This window comes from Amblyomma mixtum, chromosome 8, assembly GCF_055824585.1.
Source record: "Amblyomma mixtum isolate Tamu chromosome 8, ASM5582458v1, whole genome shotgun sequence".
Classification (NCBI taxonomy): Eukaryota; Metazoa; Arthropoda; class Arachnida; order Ixodida; family Ixodidae; genus Amblyomma; species Amblyomma mixtum.
Genome location: NC_143019.1, coordinates 41,547,033 through 41,569,180, shown reverse-complemented (window position 1 = coordinate 41,569,180; position 22,148 = coordinate 41,547,033).

Sequence of the window (22,148 nt, the reverse complement as noted above, 5' to 3'; positions counted from 1 at the left end):
CCTGCTTACAAGCGTGCATACATGAGTGCGCGTGAGTGCATCTGTATGAGTGTCCTCGCTGGATACTTTCTCTTGCAATGAGCCCTGGATAATTAGTCCCTAAGCACTAATCCGATGAGTATTAACCTTGAGATAAACGTTCCGTTTGTTAGCGGGCGCCATTTTGACGTGTTTTCTATTTGTTTCTGCGAGGACCGTCCGTCCCTGTTCTTTTTTTTTACGAGCGACGTGGTGCGTGTCTTACCCCCCCCCCCCCCCCCCCCGTGCGAGAGTCGGTGGGCGGCAGCTGCGGCGTTGCGCGCTGTGCCTAAAAGCAGTGTTCCCGTTTCGGAGGGGCGGCCGAGGCTCGGACGCTGGACCGCTCCTACCCCCCCGGCGTTTCTTGGAAGAGAGACTCTCGCACCTGTTCGTCTTTTCTCTGTGTGTTTACGTGTTTTCTGTTCGCATTTGTGTGTTTGTAACTGTGAGAGTGTCAACTTTGACACAGAGCAGACGCCCCTTCGTGGGGCCCAGAAAAAGAGCGGGAAACGAGCGAGACGAGTTTTGTCTTTTAGTGTGTGTCCGAGCGTGTGCGCGTGCGGTTCGTTGAGGGAACGTTGTTCTTAGTGTGTGTATAAGTAGGCTTTGTACATTGTGTATATATTAAACTTGCATATTCTTAAGTGTAATTTATAGTCCGTCTTTCTATCTACATATATAAATATTCCTTCATTGTATATTAGTTAGCCGAATAAGCTAACACGTTCTCTTTTCGCTTAGCTTGAGTGCTCCGTCCCGAGGAACTGCCCGCACACTGTTGTCTTTAGGTAGCGAAAATTCGTGCTTTCGCACTGATTCGAATGCAGTCAACATTCTCTCCAGTATTTTTTTCATCATTCCTCCCTTAGGTACTGATTTACAGAGCAGCATTACGGGGCTAGTATGCCAGAGGTCTGTGTGTTTTCGAATAAAATGCACAGAATATTTCACCGCTGAGATTGTATGGAGCTGACTGTATCGGAATATGACACGCATATGAAGAAAAGCAAGAGTTACCGAAACTAAGGAATGCGTGTAAAAGGGAATACCGTTAACTTTTTTTAATGAGTCGTCTTAATAAATATGAAATTAATAGCGTAATTATTTCATACCTTGAAGATAACTGATCTCAAAATAGAAGAAAAACAATCACAAGCCATCAGTGGGATCGAACCAACGACTTGTTAATTTCGTGAGTGGTACCGCACCTATTCGGCTACGGTGGTGGCTATCTAATCTTCTACTTTCGTTTTGTCGAAGAACGTATGCGAAATTCAGAGGTCGTGTGTTTGGATCTCACGGGCGGCATGTGGTTGATTTTTCTTATACTGTCTAATCTATTATCTGTCAACGGGAAAATAATTGCGTGATTAGTTTCCCATTTATTCAGACCACAAATTAGAACAAAAATAAAGAGAGAAACATTCTCCTATGCTTTCCTAGGTTTGAGTTAATTACTGGTTTTAATTCCTGCGTGCATGACGAGGTGGCAGCTGAGAGCTTCGTTTTACAAACGCGCAACAATGCCCCTCAGCTCTTTCGTCTCTTGGCGCGTCGCTAAGCGCTATGAATATGCGAAGACGCAAAACATAACCGCATGAATGAGATCGTCCTACGAGGGGGGATCACGGGTCACTCGGAAACAAAGCGAAGGAAAGTGGCGCCATCTGGGGATCACAGTACGCTTTTATCTGTCGAGCAAAATGGAGCATTCGCACGAAGTTCCTTCAGCCTTAAAACGCAATGCCACCATCTGCCGGGCTAGTTGGTTGCGATCCATATGTATCAGCATCGCGAACGCAAAACAGGAAGAAGGAGAAGATAGTACGGAGCGCGGAACTTCCAACTTTTATTTGAGCAAGAACTGAACCCGCACTTATACACACACACCGTGTAAAAACCCACCAGGGGGAGAAATCAAGGCGCGCGATGGAACTGGGACCCACACGATGTCCAGGGCATCAAAAGATAACAAGAATCGCACTATACAATGAGTTCCATGAAATGAAGAACGAGTGACATGCGGAAAATATGGAAATGGGAAAAAAACAGGGTTGAGTGTGCGCGAATCACAAAACGATGGAAAAAGAAATGAAAAAACAGGGTTGAAGGCGCGAATTTGCTAAAAGCATGAAAAGGCGAGAAGACGGAGGAAAGGTTAGCGATACGAAGGATGAGTACCAACAATTAACACGGCTAGAAAGAAAATGCAACATGTGAAGTGTGCTTCTAAAAACCAGATAAAATCAGTTAAAACCAGAGAGAAAGGTGATTTATTTTTCAGATAGTTAGATCTTCTCGTCTCCTTAAGCTTTTAGCAAATTCGCGCACACTCAACCCTGTTTTTTCCCATTTCCTTCTTTTTTTTCGCATGTCATTCGTTCTTCATTTCGTGTAACTCATTGTATAATGTGATTATTGTTATCTTTTGATGCCCTGGACATCGTGTGGGTCCCAGTTCGATTGAGCGCCTTGATTACTCCCCCCGGTGGGCTTTTACTCGCTGTGTGTATAGAAGTGCTGGTTCAGTTTTTGTTGAAATAAAAGTTGGAAGTTTAGCGCTCTGAACTATCTTCTCCTTCCTCTTTTGTGTTCGCGCTGCTGATACATATGGATAAAACGCCAATAGGCCTCGAAACAGGCGAAGGTAAAAACGCCTCAGAATAACGACTGTCGTGACACAGTGCTGCGCTTGGGAGAAACATACCCCACCCTCGCTGCCCTTCGCTCGCGTTCACAACCCTTTCGTTCGCAGGCAGAAGCACCGGGCATATTCCATGCTCTCCGGTGGCCTCCCCATTATCGATCTCTCTAAAGCCTCCCGCTGATTTGAGCCATCAACCAAGCTTACCGGTTTTGTAACAGTGCATGCGGCGCAAGTAAACCTTTGCCAGTTGATTTGCCGCTGTACCATTTGCGCGTGATTCTCGCACAGGCCATCCCAGCTGACATGCACTAAAGTGCGGAAACACTAGGCGTTCCTTCTCAAAAGAAAGCTAACTTCTGGCTCACTCGGAATATGCTCTATTCTCTCCATAGGACCAGACACGTAATATAGGAGACATCGTGAACGACGGATATGTGCGCCTTCCTCGACTGCTGCTGTTTCCGAAGTGAACAAAGGCACTCCCGCCACTTCCGGTCGCTTTCCCTTATCCGCCGATGCTCCTTGGATGGCGGACAGGGATGCTCTGTGCTACACTTCGTAGCATAAACTTCGTGCTCGATGAAGTTGGCACGAAGATGGCGGGCCGGCCTGAGAAACGTCCCTTTCTGCAAGTATGACCGGAAAGTGCGCATTGCAGCATTGAGGGAAAACGGAAACTAGAAAAGGGCCCGGAAATGGCTGGAGGGAGACGTGCCCAGGACATAATACATTGGACTCAGGGGAGTTATGAAAGGAGACACGGCAATGCCGCAGAAAGGGGTACATTGTTTTGGAACAGAAGGTTTAAGTGCTAACAGGAGCCTACGAAGAGGCGAACAATGGAGTGCATATTGCAACCGCACAAAACTACGAGGGACGAAAAGACGAAAGCACAGGACAAAACGCGGAACTTCAACTAAGGTTTACTAGAAGAAAAACCACATTTATACAAGATTCGTAATCGCACCTGATGAACAGCAGACACCATCACATTATACAGGTACGGTGGTTTTTCTTGTAGTAAACCTTAGTTGAAGTTCCGCGTTTTGTCCTGTGCTTTCCTCGCTTCGTCCCTCGTCGTTTTGTGCGGTTGCAATATGCACTCCATTGTCAACCACCAACTATCCCGTATTCACCTGTTACCGAAAGGCGAACGTCACGAGCGTGAGGGCGAAACGCTGAAGTTACCTGTATGACTTACCGGGGACAAAAGTAACTGCTCAATATACCCCCCCCCCCCCCTTTCATGTATTGAACAGTGCCGTACATGCTGCACTGCAAGCGGCGCCACCTGATGACGCAATGCAGCACTGTTCCGAACTTAGAGGGAGTTGGGCACTTTTGTCCCCTATATTCCACATGTAGGAAAAGGTCTACTCGCATGTGCAAGTGTGTGAACTCAGAAACAAGATTAGAACGGAGGAAGCTGGAAACCCATGCTGCGCATTATCGTGTGGTGTAGAAGAACTATGGAGCACACAGATTCCACTGCGCATGAAACAAAAAGACATTGCGTTAGTGAGTTTCACGTGTTCTATATCATAGAAAACGAATGAATCTCAGAAGCACTCCGTCTGAAAGCTGCAACGCAACGAGAAAAGTGCACAAAGCAATTGTTGGTTTTCCCCGGACGCATGTAGCAAAATAATACCTCTGTTATGAGATAAAGCGTGAACAAACTGCACGTAATACGTGCCGTTCTATTTAAACATTTTAAATACTGTCGCAAAATTCTGCTAACAACTAGCGGTTGTTAAAAGCAAAGTGCTACAAATGAGCCATTACCGTATTTGCTTGTGGTCATGATACGCAGCAAGAACAAACGACGGTGCACTGCGCTGTTTCGTATTAGAAGTAGTAGAAAGCAAGTGATACAGAGGAGCACTGCTAAGCTTTCTAACCTCTCAAGGAGGAATTCTTTAAAAGGAAGACATAATTTATTTCTATTTTTATACGTCCCAGCTCGTTGGTCTGTGATGAAAATGTCCCGGACAAATTCTGCTGAGAGTTCAAAGGCATAGGACATGGAATATGCATAAGATGTGAGAGCCAAGGCAGCTGAAGTAGACAGTACGAAATTTTTTTTTAATTCCATGCTTAAACCTCCCAAGTTCCCTTTTCTTCGCTAATGAGACCCCCTCTAGTATGGAAGCACGTTGCTGACAGCTGAATAAGTTGAGGCGTAAGTATTACCGCAGGAAAAGGGGTTCTGTCGCAAAGTTTGGCTCTGTTCGTTTTTAGAGATAAAAAGCAATAAGGCAGGGCGAAAACCATAGGTCGTTTAACAGAGGATAGATAAGAGCGATTCATAATGATGATGACTGATTCCAGCCGTGAACAGTGCCACAAGAAGTTCTCAAAATTTCCTTGCTTTTCTTTCTGCGCCGGGGGGTGACATTGACATGCAATTACCATATTTAAAGAGAAGCTTTTATTTCTTGGGTGGTCGGTACTCCACTTAATTACCACGCCACCTCTGTCCTATCATTTCCTCTCGTTTTTTTTTTAATTTTTAATGTCTATTCGAATGCATTCACTGTATTCTTGAATCTGTGCTCGCTTGCGGCTTCGTTCAGTGGAGAGTCTTTTACAAGCCAGCGAGTTGTTCATTTGATTAGAAGGAAAGTTCACCGCTCTCTCCTAGAGCATGCTCCAGTACTTAAGGCTGGGTTGGAACGAGGGCTTTTTCACAAATAATTGCTCCACATAAAGATACAGATGCTATTTATAATCGTGCTGAAATTTAGGTTCGCTTTCCTAGCAAATCACTCTATCAGACAGCTATCAAATTCTTCTTTCACCGTAAGTGCTGTTTTGTTGTTATTGGCTCATTTTTTTCTGTTACAGTGGCAGCTTTTGGGCTGATTTTTCCATTGTGAAGTGTGTCGGCGTGCGGGGCCGACATAACTCACATGCTGACGCCTGTCGACCAATAAAAACGCGTCCTAGGAAAGCCGAAAGACGGCCCAGTTGGTTGGTTTATTGGTCAGGTTGGGAAGATGCTCTGCGTAGCCACCTAATCTAGGCGAACCTCTGCGTACAGATAGCCTTGATCATTGCGGAAATAGTCAAAATGTGATAAACAAATTATTTCAGAGTTCCCTTGGTTTAGTTGGGGTTTGGCACTATGCGCTTTGCATATAAACACGTACTGCCCCAGCCAGAAGTTTACAATCACGTAATAGGACGTCAAGGCTTTTTTCAGAACTAAGCGCAATGATTTCAGTTCTCTGTTCAACCCAAAAATTGCCTCCAGACTATGAATTCAATTTATGCTTCGCAGCTGCTTCTCTGAAGCGTCTGTATCGCGTTTTCCTGAGCTTCTTAGCATATAAATTAGTTAGTTTGACTCCTTTCTTTATCTGGCTACCGTAGATGGTGGGTGCAGATGATGTGCCCGTAGTTAAACTTCACTTTGAGGCTCTTTCATTAGAACGATATCTTTGAGGTTCTAGTTGCAGAAATTATTGTTGAGAAAGCGAAGAACGGGACTTTTGGTAGAAAGCAAGGAACAATTGTGATTGGTAGTTGGTCTGGAGCCATTGCATAACTTAAGAAAAAAGGAAACAGCCTTTTTTAAGGAAGGCTGGCATCAACATCCGAAGCGCAGACAGTCAAGCTGAGCTATGTTCCTATCCTTTTCTTGGTGAATTGAGGCGCTAGGGGCATGCTTACGCCTTCATCGCACGATTACCCTTCGCGGAGGCTCAGGTACCGGGCTTTGCATTCTTGAACACCACTTGGCGGATTGAACTAACCAGGCACTCGCACATCGCAATTATTCGAAACTCTGACGTCGGGAAAAGAGATGCAGAGGGATTCACAGCTCCTTGTTCCAGTGCTCGATGGCAGCTTTCGCAAGTGAAACGCATTCGTTCTACGCGGACAATAAGTACTTCAATTAAAGTAGTTAAGCAACTGCTTTCACATTTCTTTGGGCATGATTATGTTATCTAGGCCTGCAGAAGAATGTGCTCAGGCGCAAGTGATGCCTTATTTAGCTAGTTCATTGAACAAAAAAGCGGCGGGTGCAGAAACACCCGCTCCGCATTAGAGCACCTGCTTAAAATGCATTCATCAATGTTAACCCATCGCTTCCAGAAGAAACTTGATAAGAGTTCGCACTTCGTATAATGACGCTAATCACTAAAAAACTGAAGACAAAATCAGCGGCACGTGTTGGGGTAAGAACGGGAAACCGAACTCGACCCGCTAAACAATTCACTCCTGAAACTTTGCTTACGCTTCAAGAGTGGTAATTAAAATGTCGTTAACGACATGCCCCATCCCCCAACCAGGCCGCGCTCCTCGGTAATTATATGATGCGAGAAATGAAGCTTCCGGGCTGCTTGATGGAGAAGATATCAGGTTCTTGGAAACAAAAGGTGAGCCAAGTAATTTGATCTACCGGCTGGCAATGCAAGGGCAACTAAGTGTCAGTTGCCGAGGAAGTGTTCTACTGCTTCGCTGTACTCGGATTTCGTTCAGAAGAGTGAGATCGAGTAATGTGTCTTGCCTGAGCTATCATTACGTCGGACTCTCCCTGGCATAAAAACGCATGCAACGTACACGCGCTCACACACAGAAGCGAAAACACTGGTTTTCTCTTTGTTACGTTGAAGAACAACCTAAAGCATTAATGCTTATACCACAACTGCAAACAAAACTTGTAAGGGAAACTTGCCTATGCAAGGGTGAGTTAATTAATACGCTGCATCTTAAGAGTTGTAGGACGAAGCACTTGTAGAACACCGCTTACGTGGATGCTGTTCATGCTTGTCACGTCCTCTTACCGTTAATTTTCACGTTCGACTTCTCGTCACTGTGACTGTTGGGATAAGACAGCAGGGCTTTTATTCTTACTGCAATCCGATAGGCAGATCTTCTTTGAGTCTGTCGATATTGGCTGAAAAGCAAACGGCGCTTCAACTGCTGAGCAGCGCGGAAAACTATTCCCTTTAGACGTTGACTGAGTCGAGTGTCGTTGAGTTTCCCTCGTTTTTTTATGTCTAGTTTTACTGCGTAAGCAGCATGAGTTCCAAATGGCGAAAATAGGGGCGTGTGTCTCTGCGTGGCTCAAGAGTGAAGCCTGCGGAGCGTGCTTGGATGAGAACATGGGTACTGCTCCCTGAGAGAAGGGAAGAGGGAAAGTCTGCATCGATGGAGGCGGAGAGGTGGGCGCAGCGACGCCCTTAAGGGAGCGATGAGTGCGGTGGGAGAGAAAGGAAGGAGGAACATCAAACGTCGCGGGAACAGAAACCGACAAGACAACGCCCCTAAAGTGCGCGAGCTCTATGTGGACGTCTCAACAAAATCTCCCTCGCACTTGATTGACAATCGAGACCATTGAAAACGGCAAAAACGGCACGAAAACTGCAGCTTCTGCTGTGACAGCTCGGGAGGGATTGCGTGTCATCGCTATATTAGTTTTCGGAGCCGCGGACAGAATGCGCTGTTCTTGCGGGTGCGTCAGTCGTTTACTCGTTGCGTGTTCTGCTTGCATGTATGGCTGAGTGTTCCCTGTGAGTGTTGTTCTACAGACGTAGTCGAAGGTCCCCATTATTAGGAAACGCCAGTGACATGGAGAGCGACGGGCGGGTGCGCGAAACAGGGCGTTTCGATAACAACTAATTGTGAACGAAGTGGTACTTATTGGCATTTCGCTGTTAAAATATGTTTCCGCGATGCGTGTCTGGCGATTTTTGTGCTTGCCAGATCGGCTACCGCGCAAACTGATCAAGGGCTTGGCTGTTTCAGCGGCCGAATGACGGCGCTGGAGCCCTGGATGGTCTCTCCCGTAAGCGGAGCACAAATCGATTTCCAAAGTTTATTCTCTCTCAACGTGGTGAGTCTTCCGAGTTCTAGATAAATAAAACCAAGAAAGCTCGCTTTAAGGCCTGCTTTACAAATCAGTTGTCTCAGTTTTTGACCATCCTTCTCTAATTTTTAAGCATCAAAATCAAACAAGGCATGAATCAGTCGTAGCCTATTATGTCGCCAAAGCAGGTGGCAGGAACCTCACAGGTTTTCGAAGTCATGTCACTTGAGTGTTGGTGAGTTAGATTTATGGTTTATGGGTGTTTAACGTCCCAAAGCAGCTGAGGTTATGAGGGACGCCGTAGTGAAGGGTTCTGAAATTTCTACCACCTGGGATTCATTAACGCGACTGACATCGCACAGTACACGGGCCTATATAATTTCGCCTCCATCAAAATTCGACCGTCGCGGCCGGAATCCAACCCGCGTCTTTCGGGTCACCAGCGGAGCGCCATAACCACTGAGCCACCGCGGCGGCTGTTGATGACTTAGGTTCAAACTGATTTTCTTCTTATGCTCTTCTTCTGCTTTCCTGCTTTTCTGGTCGTGTCTTTAAGATTTTGTTTTTTTTTCTCCAGTTGTTGTTTTTGCCGAAACCAACTTTTAACGCGACAGCGTTAAGGCGCTAGTGTCGCAAAAATCCAGCGTCGTCGTCGACGTCCTCGGCATCGTTGACCGTGCGCGAAAATTGCACGAAAAATTTACAGAGAAACAACCAAGGAGGCACGTAGGCCACCTAGGTCACGTTACCTTGTGGCGTTATCACAAGCTGCCCGCCAGGCTGTCAGAAAACTGCTCATCATGGCAGGTGGCAGTTAAAATGATTGTTTGCGAGAGGTTGCTTGGAGAGAGCAACCTGATTCGCATCCCCCCCCCCCCCCCCCCCAACTAACCCATATGCAGCCGCACACATTTTTGATTCACCAGCACGGAGAATATGATACTCAATCCCAAATCATGGAGGAAGAATTTTTTTGGACGCCGAAGAAGAAGGTGAACTACAGGCTTGGGCCCAGAGTATCAACAGCCCTAGACCGGCGAGGAAAGACTGCAAACAAGCAGTAACTCTCAGGCTGGACCCTCATTTGCCCAATTTCGCACAAACGGGATTTGGTACCAATTGCAGCCGATCCCCTGCTCGTTAAAAAATTTATAAACTCAGTCTTTGCAATGTGGCTGGGACGTCAGAGACGCTCCGAATCCGAGCGCTGACTCGGGGCAGAGTATTGTATGCACGCCCGAGCTGCTGCATACAAACTAGCCACATTATCAGTGCCTGTCGCGCTCCTGAACACTGTCTCTTTGCCTACATACGCAGCCACGACCATCGTGAGCGTGCGCCCCCTTGCGTACATTTCCTCATTACCCTCGACTATAATATTAGAGAGCTTGCCCCGAGGCCAACTGAGACCAACTGCCGTACTCTGTTGAGCCCCGTATTATCTTCTCACCGGTCGCCGTTGATGCAAGGACCACCCCAACTTCCGACGCGCACTGGGTCATTGGCGTGAGCGCGTCAGTATTTTACAGCTCCGACTGGGGTCATGCGCTTTAGGACCTAGCCGCTGCGATAATGCAGCAGCGCGAAAGGTCCTGAAAACGTGACGATGGCAAAGCACGCCATAAATCCCATTCAGAGACAGGAAAGGGGTTTCGAGGCTGGGGGTGGCTTTTAGAGCTGACCGTTATCCGCCGGGCAGTCCTCGCGCACGCGTTCCGTATCACCGTACCCTTTGTGCCCGGCACTAGCCATTCTCGCGTGGTCTAAACCCGCGGAGCACGCGGCATGGTTCCCCGGAGAACTTTTCCAAAGCCGAATCAGTCGCCCCTAATTAAGGGCAGTTGCTCACAGAGTTTCAAAGCCCATACTAAAACAGCTCAGAGACTCTGGAAGAAGTTTGGCGGAACGGCAAAGGGCACGTGTAGTTAAGGCGACGGGACTCGTGATGGAGTTAATGGGGCTACTGGCGTTGGCCACCATGCGCTTCCATGTTTTCATTCTGTTTGTTTCACAGGGAAAGACCGAAGTCCTCTGGGAAAGCACGAGCTACTCGCAGGTAAGGCAATGTATGTTGTGGCAGCAGGTAGTACATATGAAACATTCTCTTGTAACTTTCTCGTCTTACATATTTGAAATGTTGATTGTATAGGTTTTACACCAAACCTCAAAAGATGTGAAGTCGACGTTATTGGCACATTACTTCTGAAATAATATATGCAGGGTGTGCTAGAATGAATGCTTAATCACATGCATCATCAGGCACAGATGGTTAAGTGGAGTGGTGCTCACCACTTAACGCAAACAAATACTCCATGCAAAATTTAAACTACTTAGATGTCAAGATAGGTAATACATAGTCTAGTTCTAAAATTATTTGCGTAGTTCCATTCAGATTCTGCTTCCATGCAGAACCTGTTAACCTTTTGAGAAGCTCCTTTGATAACCTTCTCAATAACCTACGTCCAAAAGGAGAGGTACCGTGGTAAATGAAAGCGATTTGGTGTGATTTTAGCACCATGAGAGAGCAAACGGGGAGGATGAGTCGCAATGCTTCGAAATCATAACTTGTCATGGCCCGTGTGGCATTGGAGCCGTGGTAGAACGTGGGCCCTGTGGGCATTTTTTATCGCTTATATGGGATGGAGCAATGGATTTCAAACATGAAAAATGCTCCCCCCCCCCCCCCCCCCTCAAGTTTGGCAGCACCATGCACGACAGTTCTGGAAAAAAGCATTTTTGAGCGTGAAACAGTTTATGAACGAATTTGTTTATATAATGTAAGATTACAGTATAAAAATCAATATATCCACCGACCACCCGACGGCAGTTTTGAATTTTTTTTTGCTGTTAGTGTTTTTGCTATCGTCAAAAGCGTTCACCTTGGTTTTCTATAGCAATCTGAACTGCTCGATAGGATCGACGGAAATATGTAAAAAGAATGATTTTGTTACACATCACAAGAATGGAGCTTTGCCTTCAATATTTCCACAACAGTATCTTACACTTTCTCAATATCCAAAATTTGTTGGGCATGAGAAAGGCACGCTCTCAGGATCATATCGGCAACTAAATCTCTGTTGCAGCGGACACCAGAAATGGGCTATCCGCGATGTAAAGCAAAGCACACACAAAAAAAGGAGGAACATCTCAACTTCTTTCTCTTTGGTCACGCTCCCATCTTCGGCTTGCCCACATTTCAGTCCGCGACCGTTTAGCGCGTCAAAAGAAACCGTCGGGCGAATGGCGAGGGGCAGCACAATTTGTTCCCGCAATTCATAAGACACTGATTTACGACCGACCGTTTTGTGTCCCGCACTAACAGACTCAGCACTCCCCCGCTTTCTATGCTTGTATGCAGAACCAAATGAATTCGCTTTTAGTTTTTTTTTTTTTCTTGTGGTCCGGTTGCTCGCTCCTCGTTTCTGAAACCGCAGTACGCGTGCTACTGCAGCCCTCCCTGAATGTATCGCTGGGCGCGGTTCGCGGATTAGGAGTGTGCCTGCCAGTTCCGGAAACCGCTGTGTCATGATCGTAAAATAAAGCAGCACTCAACACCGCTCTCGTAAAACCTTCACCGCCGGGAGGATGCTCTAGGCACGCGACCGCTAAAGCGATGGGCGCTTAAAAAAGAAAAAAAAAAAAACTCTCAACACAGCCTGCTCGCTGTCCGCTTCGCTGGTGATTTTGTTCATTCCTCTTTTGCCTGCGCGCACGCTGCCAAGCGCCTTTCGTGGTGCGCGGTTCCCATAGCTGCAACGCGTGCGGTCATTCGGGCGCTGTGGTTTCGTGATTGGATGACATGGGGAGATAAAAACAGAAGCGAGTGGAAGATATCTGGATGTCCGACAGTTTGCGTCCCTCAAAGCAATGCGTAGCCCGGAGTGGCACGAGCGCATTCTCTCCAGTCGTAACGAGGAGATGTCTCATTTCATCCTTTTTTTTCCTTTCTTCTAGGACAGGATGTCGTTGGCAGCGAGAAAAAACTAGCGGAAGCCGCTTCAGGTCCGGCCGATTAGGTGCAATTGCTATACGGAACACCCGTACGTAGCCGTGGAAGACGTCCGAAAACCTGCCGTTCAGCTTTGGTATGCCTCTAGATGCAAAACAATCGAGCTATAAAGACTAAAAAAAAACTCCCAGAATTCTTTTCCCCTCTTTTTCTGCCACGTTCCGAACAAAGTTGTGTTCTTTTAAATGTAATCTTTGCGTAATTTTAAATGTAAATAAAGAATTTTAAATTCTTCAAGAACTAATTATTAAGAATTAAGAATTTTAAATGTAATCTTACTGTACTTTTGAATGTAAATAAAGAATTTGAATTTGAGCAAGCAGGAAATGATTTTGCCTCTCCCTTATCACTGATGGCGCCCACTTTGGGGCTCGCATGGACCAGACCCATCCGGATCGCGGGATCGCTGACTATTCAACCTCGAGCCCCCGACGGGGATATTGCAAAGAGAAGTTGAAGATGAATTGAAGTTGGGCTAAATTCGAGGGAAAGGGGGGGGGGGGGGGGCGGGCGGATGCGCAACATCCTCCCCCCTCCCCCTTTTCCACCCCGCCCTCCCACCGGCGACATGTGGTTGTTTTTTCCCATGTGAAGCATGTGAAGCAGACTGAAAACAGGGAAGCATCTAAAATTCAATCGTAGTCACTTACCGACTCGGTGACTGATTCGCTCACTCACTCACTTCCACTCACTCACCCACTCGATCCCTCCCTCATTCACTTCCGCTCACTCACTAACTTCCGCTCGTTCGCTCACTCACTCACTCACTCACTCACTCACTCACTCACTCACTCACTCACTCACTCACTCACTCACTCACTCACTCACTCACTCACTCACTCACTCACTCACTCACTCACTTCCACTCACTCACTCACTCACTCACTCACCCACTCACTCACTCACTTACTTACTTCTCTTGCCTACTCAGCAAGACATGACGTTGTTGCGGGACACTGGCAAAAAACATTTCTAAAAATAACACCAGCTCTTTAAACCCTTGCCTATTTTTAATTTTTAATTTTTGAAATACGAGTACAGCCCACTTCATTTTTACAAGCACTTAAACTGCGCATACGTCAGAAGAACAGGCGTTTCAAATTTTTACAAGAAATTTCGTAGTTCCACGCTCTCCGAAAGCGAGAGCGGTTCCCTGCCTGCGTCTCCAACATCCCCTTTCTTCAATCCCTGCTTTATTAACCGTGCACGAAGCGTCGTCCCCGTCTCTTTTTGACGCGGGGCACAATTGTAAACAACCGAAAGGCTGCCCCGCAGAGAAAGACCCAAACGCTTGACGCGTCCCTTGGATTCTGTCAGACCAGAATCAGACACTGGAAACAATCTCCCGAAATGGCCCTGCTCCTCGAAACAGCCGTCCTACCGCCCGCGCAGTGCGGTTGAGTCGGGCGCCGATATATTTAAATTAGGCAGGGAGGGCATACACATGTTTTGTTCGATGCTCGCTGCAGCGTTCAACTGCAAGCTCTCCCATGTTACTAGGCCCATCCCTAACAGCAGTATCCGTTTCACGAGGCCTAAAGTTATTTTCTTCGCCATTTTCCGTGTCTGTGCTTTGTTCTTTGCCCAGCTCCCTTCCCCTTCGCGAAGGCATAGCCCCATACGTCCCGTAAGGCATCACGATACCCAAAGCGATAACCATCTCAGCCTCCGACCAAGAAAGTGTCATCGATGTTTGGGACCGTCCTTGTCGTTCCCCGTGTGGAGGGAGACGGGAAATGTCGATGTGCCCTTCCTAAAACACTGGTTGTCAATATCAGCTGCATTGGAAAGCGAGCTTCGCTGTCTCGAAAATTTGCATACCTTACACGGGCCAAGGAACAGCAGAAGGGGTCCGCGACTGATTCTTGTAAGAGGACCGATACGGCTAAAACTGCTAAATTGGATCTCAGATTCGAAGCGCCTTATAAATGAATGGAGACAGAAGTGGGTGACGTGTTTTGTTTAAGAACCAAAGTGGGTATGCGTGGGCTGTTGATAAATGCAAACAGGTTTTTCTATCGGACAAAGAAACAACTGAACTGCTGCAACAGCATAGGGGGACGAACTCTGTATATTGCAGTTATGGTTTGTAGTGTTTGGAGTGCTTGTTTTTAGTACATCTTTTGGCACGTATTATTCGTGAACCTCGGGCAAAATATTCTAACGAATAATGTTCCTTGCTTTTGCTCCATGTATCCGCGTTGTACACGCACTAATAGAATATACGAACACTGCGTTTTTTGTGAAAATACTCCTAGGCTCTTCGTCACACCCTGAGTAACAATATCTTGCCTGTCCTTCTTCTTAGGAGCCAAGCTGCTGGGAAGACGGCGATAAACATTCCATTTTCTATCGCCTTGCTGATTCTGCTTCGCGCGATGAAAAAATTGAAGACGCGCATAACTGGCGCGTTTCTAGAATAATTAGGCTTTCTTAGCAAGCGAGAAGGCGAAATGCCTTAATTGGTAGTAATGTGGCAGTTTTCACTTATTACACTTTATGCATTACTTTCGTTGCACGCACTTCAATCTATTTAGTTTACTGTATTTTTATTTTGATGCAGCAGGAGAGGAAAAGCATTAACTGACCCAATTTTGACCCATAAAAGGTTGCTAAATATCCAGGAGTGAGGTGTGAAGAACGCAAATAGCCATAACAGAGTAAAGGGGCGTCCAATATTCACTGAAAAATGCTCGCTACTGATGGTTAGAATTTTAGAATTTATTTATGACAGATAATGATAAACGTTAAAAAACAAATGTAGGTTTACTGACGCTTCGATTGGGGACCAAGCATGCTTGTAAAGCACAGACCCACCAGTGGCCCACAACACAGTGACAATTTTAAGCAGCACCCGCGATAAAAAGATGGCAAAGAAGATCGCTAATTTGCATGGCGAACTGAGGCTTCTCGCCCGTTTCTATTTTGTTTTTAGCTATTAAGAATACTTACTTTTTTAACCCATTTATAAAAAGATGGGTTGTAGGCTTACTCGCACGAACGCTGAGCTTTCAAGGCCTCATATACCAAAGCTTTGGTCAAATTTGCATGCGTCCTATGAGAATGTAACTTTGATAATTTACTTATTATATTTTCTCTGCTCCTTTTCTTTTTAAACCGGTTGCAAATGATAGCTTATTCACAAGATGAGGAAGCAGAAGCTCAGCATGTCGATTTAAAACCAGGGATTTAGGTTGGCGCCTTCATCACAGCTTCAGCGCAGCGCAGCAGCACGAGTTCACAAAACTGATGTATGTTGCCTGAAATGCAAACAGCAATGTTGTTTTGAAAATGAGATCTTGTTAAAACTAATGGCTCACCCCCGCATATGTCTTCTCTAAAGCGCATAATAAGCTCGCTGAAAGTGCATAAAAATCAATTCAAGCGTTGTGACTATAGTGTATTTTGCTTAGCTCTTTCTCCTTCCTAGTGAGAGTGTGTGACGTGCTAAGTATAAAGTCCACTATTTCTAATCGTATATTCAGTGATTTTCCTGTTTATTCCACTCCCTTTTAACAGTTCTTTGCTACAGAATGGCAGACAGGGCCGTTGAGCTTCTTCGTCATGGCATTAGATAAAGATCAACCCTATTTGTCGGCCGAGAGCGAAGCAAACCTGTGGGTCAGAAATGCTCAAATGCACACCTGAGCTTGTAGTAGCACCTACTAGCAAGAATTCTGTCTACATAAGCGCCAGACTCTTCGTTAAAAGCCCAGGAACTACGCAATGTTCTATGCCGCCGTTAAACGACCACCATTGTTTGCACACAGCGCTCCGCAAGAAGCTGGGAGCAATTCGACTACCCCCCTCCCCTCAGCGGTAGTTGTGCGAACTAGAGACGGGAGAGCTACTCGTAGACGGCATTGTCCCATTAGTGACAGCCTTGCGACGGCTGTCCTCCCGCATCGCTAGCAAAATGGTGGCAATAAAAGCGACCGAAACGCCCCAGGCGGGATACTCGCGAAGAAAATGTAGGAGACAGCAACTTGAAAGCGAGAGTGGCGAGAACCTGTCCTATATAAAGACGACAAGAAAGCAGAAAGACAGAAAATAAAAACTCCAGCGAGAATCGCGCTGCGATAAGAAACCGCGACGGGCCATTAAGCGAGGCCTCCCGCCACCAAATGCAGTTAAGAGTGGTGGAGAGTGCCGTGCTTCTCGCACGATTTCACCCAGGGGCGCGAAGAGGCGTTGCGCGAATGCGTGTAAGCGAGCTATTTCGCTCGTGAAAAGCATTGAACAGATACAACTTGGAGACGACTTTAAATACATTTCTATAACACTGCACTCTAAGTGAATCGTGACTTTTTCTGACAGCTTGCCATTCCGGACAAAGAACGATGTAAGCACTGGCAGCCATTGCTTTGTCAGCGTTATTTTCTACGAAAGTTGAACTGCATCGTTCAGTACAGTCTCAAGACATCATGCAGCTGCCAATCGACCAACCATTAATAATTACACATTTAAAAGCGATATATAAAGCAACGCTAATTTACACTAATGAATACAAAACAGGTATCAATATTATTATGCCGCAATCAAAATATTCCTTTACGTTGAGCAATGAAGATGAGGACTTAAAGGAAATTAAGAACTGATACATGAAGCTACCTGTTTAGGGATTGCGTGCCTAACATAATCATCATCAACCTAACTAAGCCCAGCGCAGTACAAACGTCTCTTTCTGGCTATTTAAATAACCTTGTCCTGTGCCTTATCCTCGCAAACTGGTAATCTGCTCGACATGATCTGACAGTGCCTGCGAAATGCACGCCGCCCCGTTTTTATTCTCCTGGTCATTACTCTCTCGGCATCTGAATGAGCAGTCTCTACCTTCTCTAAGCAGCTGTATTCCCGTACCACTTCCAATGCGTCACTCCCTGTCATAAAGAAGTGTTCCTTTCCTAGACTATTGACCATTACTTTAGTTTTCTGCATATAAATCCTTGGACCCATCGTTCTGATTTGCTTTTTTAGATCCTCGATCATGATTAGCAGTTCGACCCCTGATTTTCTTAGCAAAGCGATGTCATCAGCGAATTGGAGATTACCAAGGTATTCTCAATCGCCTTGTAGCCCCAATTCTTCCCAATCCATATCTCTTAACACCTCCCGTAACCATGCGATGAACAGCACATTGTGTCTCCCTGACTGATGTCTTTTCTTATTGGGATTTTATAGTCTAAATTCAAAGTTTTTCGCCGCCAGTTAGGCAACCGAATCAGTCCTATATTTAATCGTCGTCACTTTACGCATGGTTCCAAGAGTCAACTTTCTAAAGTTCCGGCTGAAAGCAAGGAAATTTCACCAGCCAGAAATTCGACACAAAGACATGTTCGATCTTAGCATTCGCGGTCTGGTTGCGTCAAAACATTTCAAACGGCCTTTGTGCGGACGACACATAACCAAATGGAGCTATATAATTGTCTTGCGGCTTAAGACACTAGCTCTGAACTCTGAATATTTCAGCAATTCATTTCAGCACTCTTAACTCTAAATTTCGTGTTCTATAAATGAACCAGTTTCTTTTTCCTTATCGCAACAGGCATAAGGCTAACGTTGTGTTGCCCTACAAAAAAGAAAGAAAGAAAAAAAAAGAACTCATTGCCTTCATGAAATGCGAAAATAATAGCCTGCTGCCCTTCGGCTTCATCTCTCGGGAAAACCGGCTTCACGGAGCACGAAACATGCGTTAAGCCACAGCTTAATTTCAGCTTCGGGGACGACACGTCTTCATTTCGTCGGCTCTCATTCAGGCACTGGCCAGAACTTACCGCCGGCCGTTGTCAGCCGCAGTCGAGCGGACGAGAACGACCAATGGTCCCCGCTGCAGCATTGCCCGCTAAAGGCAACCACATTATTACCGGAGCCGAAGAACCGGAAGAGGAAAAGGACACGAACAGCGCGAAATGTCCATCCACCCTCTGCAAGCCCTTCTAATTCTTGACAAAGAGAGCGAGCTACCCGAAGAGAAATAAAGAAAACGAACAATAAGAAAAGCATGAGTGGAAATGTAAGAAAGGAAGGGAGATGGAGGGACAGACTGTTGCGTCAATGGTGCCTTTTCCCCTTGATCGCATAAAAATCATGACGCACGCCAGCGACCGACGCGCCAATGACGCGGGCACGACAGCCTTTCGGGATCATAAAACCCAGCGGTGGAGCGGCTGACACACGCATAATAGGAAACACCGCGCATCGCGCTCGTCGGGGACGGCATGGAAGCATACCACGGTCGATAGAACGCGGACGGCGAGCGTCCGAGTCCCATTCTGAGGGGTTCGGCGCGATGGGTGCGCTGCACAACTCTCTCTTCTGTGCAGTTAAAAGGAACCGGTGGACGAAGCACAGGGGATCTTCCTGCCTTCGTGTGATCACCTGTTCTTTGTTTATTTGAGCAGTCAATCCTTGCGTTCACGCGACTAACTTCCTAAGAAGTGGCTTTTCTACTTGAGTTTCAACATTATATATTCATTTTATTTTTCCATGCTGGTAGATTTCTTACATAGGCAAAACTGCTCGAAAAGACGAAAGAATAGACAAGAATACAACCACACAGCACTTAGTGCAACCAGCCAGCTAGAAAATACTGCGAACTATAAAGACCGTGTTCCTGAAGTTAGCCTATAAGAGGGCTCTCTGTTAAAAAATGCATAAGGATTACTTTATATGGTATGCAGCACAAAAAAAAAAAATCATGCGAATATAAAACACGAGCTGTCTTTCAAAATACAAAGCAATACAATTTTATTTTATTTTATTATATTTTTTAAGCGGGAATTGAGATCAGTGTATAAGAGTCTCTGACTCAAACACATACATACATAATGCTAACTGTTTGCGAAAGTTTACACCCGTTTAGTAAGTCAGGTTTGGTTCGTTCCAAACGCTTGACAGTTTCATGAAAGAAAAACAGTGCCAATTAAATCGACGCAGGGTAAAGCCAAAAACAAGGCATAGGAAGGCAGCTGCCTTGTGTGTGAACAGCGCCGCACTCTGTTATACCTGTCTTCTTGTCATTGCTTGATTGGGCTATTTTTCATACGTCATGGTTCGTGATGAACACACGAGCCTTCGCCAATATTTTCTTCCAAGCTGTTAAACTTGTCCGCAGGGGTACCATGTTACAATGAAAAAAAAAAAAACGTACTGTAAAACAGTTTCTATATTCCTCTTTTGTACGTACATCGGCACTAGACGGAGTCCTTTCAGGCAAGCTATTCAGTGAATTCCCATTAACGAAATCGTATAAGCCAGCAAAATTCTCCGGTCCTGCAAGAAAATGAAAAAAACTTCTGTCCTCTCGGCCTTAGGTGATCACAATGTATCGAAGAGTAATCGCTGATCTCAGCTGAGCGTTGTCATACGGTAACAAGTGAGAACTGGTGTACCCTTGGGAGTACTTGTTAACTGATTGATCTAACTCTATTCCAGGTTCAAGCTGTTGATCTATTAGGACTTGCCCAGCCATCGGCTCCAGTGCTAATAGTCTAGTTGGTAGAGTGGCTGCTGCGGCCAGGTGCTAGTCCCGGGTTAGAGCCCTGGGCCGGAATGAATTTGTCGTCAACTGTAATGTTTCCCACAATGCTCTGTAGCTTTCCTCTATAGTCGTATGGCAGCCCATTGGTAGATGCATATGGCTTATCATTTCCTAACTGCACTCTAGTCCATTTCACGGATTCCCTTTAAGCCCACTGGAAAAAGGTTCCATGAACCATTAACTAAGCTTTTGCGCCTAGAAGACTTGTAGGTCCACTTGTAGCGCCACTGCACAGCAAGCGACTTGTAGCGCCACTGAAAGCGACTTCTTGCTCCACTGCACGCAATTGGTCCCACTGAGGTCGCGTGCTTCTCCCATGTGGACCGGCGGACACGCGTTGAGAGCCATCGGGCCCCACCGTTACTCGGGCGAATTATAATCCGGTCGGCCGCTCCACACAGACGTTCGGTGGGTAAATGCAGCCCGGAAGCGACACACGCTCCCTTGAACAGCGCTGGCTGTGGGCTGGGGCCCATAAAAGTCGGCATCGTGCGGCGCTGTGCCATTGAGGCGCCTCTTTGAAACCTGCTGGACTGGAGGCGTAAGCTAGCGGCGTTAAAACACAACCATCAGTAATGGAGCGTTTATTGCCTGTGACCGCCTGACGGTCTCTGCTCTGGGAAAGAGCGCTGATGTAAAGAAGAGGTTAACCGGCAAGCAGTAAGGGCTTCTGCCGGGGACATCAGAAATTAATTCTCCATTGAAGGGTCATCGCTTCCGCTTTGAAAGAATTTGTCTGTTCATATGTTTATCATACTTGGTCTTGGAAAAAAAATTCATTGCCCTGCCTTCCTCGTCGCATGATTTGACGGCTATAGAAAGCTGGCAGCAGATGCGCGGTAGTTTTTATCAGTCGGTCAGTAATATGGTGACGAGGGGAAAATAACTACTTAATGTGGGCGGATATATTCCTTCCTGCCCTGCCCAAAACACCCCAAAGTCAACTCTTTGCTAAAGCAGGGCAGCAGTATTATCGATTCTTTAATTTCTTAAGTTTCTTCGGCTACGCCCTTTGCACCTTTGAACGCACCCTAGAGGAGCAGCACAGGTTAGATTAGTTTCTTTAGAGCTGATAAAAGTTATTTTACCCCCTACACCGCTCCGGAAATGTGTCTGGAGCGGATGGATGGTTACCTGCAAGTGGTTGTAAGTCTACGTCGGTAAATATCAGCGTCAGCTGCTCCGAGTGGCGAGGAAAGTACTCAGTAGTCGAAAATTCTTGATAGTCGCTTGCACGGGAATCATACAGCTCATGTTGCTACGCAAGCGGGCCGGGGATCTTATTAAGATCATCTTGGCTTTTCGTTAGCGGTAGAAGACCACTTAATTTGAAACCGCCTGTTTTCCCCAGCGACGTATTCTGGTGATGTAGCTGAAGCTATAGCTGAAACACGTCCTTTCTTTCTACGCCGCGGATATAGTTCCCCTTTGCAGTCATTGGTGTGTCCTTAAAACATTGCGTGTTGTCAATATTTTTATTTAAAATAGTACAGACAAAAATTTTTGAACGTGTACAAATTATGTGATTTGCTTCATAGGTGGATACATTCCTCCCTGCCCTGCCCAAATCACCCCAAAGTCAAATCTTTGCTAAAGCATGGCACCAGTATTATGGATTCTTTAATTTCTTAAGTTTTTTCGGCTACGCCCTTTGCCGCCTTTGAACGCACCCTGGAGGAGCTTTCAAGTTTCAGTCGCAGGCGTGGAGTGGAATATATTTTGATAAGATTTCGAATTATAAAGAACAATGGCTATGATTCCGCTTGGCTGAACCGAGTTAACCGCTGCGAAAGCTGCGGCGCGAAGCTCTCGGTTACATACAACTCTCGACGCTGACGACACACCCACACTCCATGACGCCACAATCACGTGGTATCACGCGAAGGTCATGTGACTTCTTCCACATCTCCGCACCATGTGTAACGTAACGGGTCAAATGTCAAGGTCAAAAGGCAAGGGTGGTCCACTGAGTAGACCACACATGGCCCGGCATAAGCGCATAGCAACACCAGCCATAGGCTCGAACCAGAACCAGACATAAGCGCACAGCAACCCCAGGCATAGCTCAACCAAGGTCATTCAAGGTCGGCGGCTAGTCACGCGAAGTGTGAGTTAA